Below are 1390 nucleotides of genomic sequence, written 5' to 3' on the forward strand. Positions count from 1 at the left end.
AGGTTCAAAGTTTGAGTTACCCTCCGAGTTAATTTCAAAAAAATTAAAACTGCAAGGTGGTGTTTCACCTGGATAGACTTACGCTCCTCCTACATTATCGAGTTTTGTCCAACAGGAACTCGATATCAGTTTGAGCAAAACTGACAGGTAAACCAATGAAGTACCTGTGCCTGTGGTTGAACTAAATTGCTAGAGAAGGTTGACTGTCATGTAATTTGACCATTTAGTCAAATATGGATGGTTCAGTGTTGAAATATGAAAGAGCTACACATTTTCAAAATACATTTCTATGTATAAATTGCATTAGATTTTTCTTCTAGAAAGGTGTCGAGTGGATGGGCCTGGAAATAAAGGGACGGGATTTGGATTTGGATTTGGGACAAATCTACACAACTTGGTCAATCGGAAAAGGAAAACAGAATTAAGTCTCACTGCCTTTATTTGAAAAATTCTACAACCTTACTTATGTCTGTGATCGAGATTGAAGATAAAGTCAGGCTTCCCAATGACCATTTATCCATGACAATATCCTTCAGCCAGAAGTTCCTTCATGAGAATTGATTTCATTTTTAAAAAGGTGCATGATATTTTAAATTCACTTCAACGCAGTAATTTAGTCAACAGCATGTATCTGGGTTCAACAATAGGAGGGTGATTTAATAGATTACTCAATAGAGGCACCTGAAAAATAGTATGGTGTCAAGTTACTTAATAATGCTGTTATAATAATAAAATTTATCTAACCTTTCCAAAACATTGAGAACCATGGAATTAGATATTTCCCGCTTCTGAAAATAATTCCAATATAGAATAATTCAATATATTTTAGCTGTCTAATAAAACTAAACCTAGAGATTCTTAAAAAAATAAAATATAGTGTATGAAAATTGAAACTGCAACAGCTACAATAATAAGTCAAAACTTCATGAAAGTAATACAAGACAAAGTAAATTTGAGTGAAGAAAAAAAGGCATCTCTTATATTTTAGAAACCTTTTATCTATGTTCAAGTTTTTATTGAGGTCCTAAACACAGATTTTAGTTGAGGATGGTCTTAGAAAAACCTTCATATGAAGACATTTGTCACCACCAATGTCAAGGCCAAACCAACAATGAGAGTGACCGGATCTAAGCTGGTAATTTCTCTGCCTGAGCAATACACTGCACTGCCTATGAAAACAGTGCAGGAAAAATGCCAGGGTGTGAATTGACAATGCATGTCATATCCATATAATTTTTGTTTATTAATTTGACACACGTCACCAAGGTGTCAACTATTAGTTTTACTTCACCCGTTTTTTTTATAATCATACTGGAAAAAAAACAACATATTAACCTATTTATTGACCATGGATTAACAGAGGTCCACTCTAGTTTTTAGTGAATAATGT

The sequence above is a fragment of the Penaeus monodon genome, chromosome 27 (genome assembly GCF_015228065.2).
Source record: "Penaeus monodon isolate SGIC_2016 chromosome 27, NSTDA_Pmon_1, whole genome shotgun sequence".
Taxonomy (NCBI): domain Eukaryota; kingdom Metazoa; phylum Arthropoda; class Malacostraca; order Decapoda; family Penaeidae; genus Penaeus; species Penaeus monodon.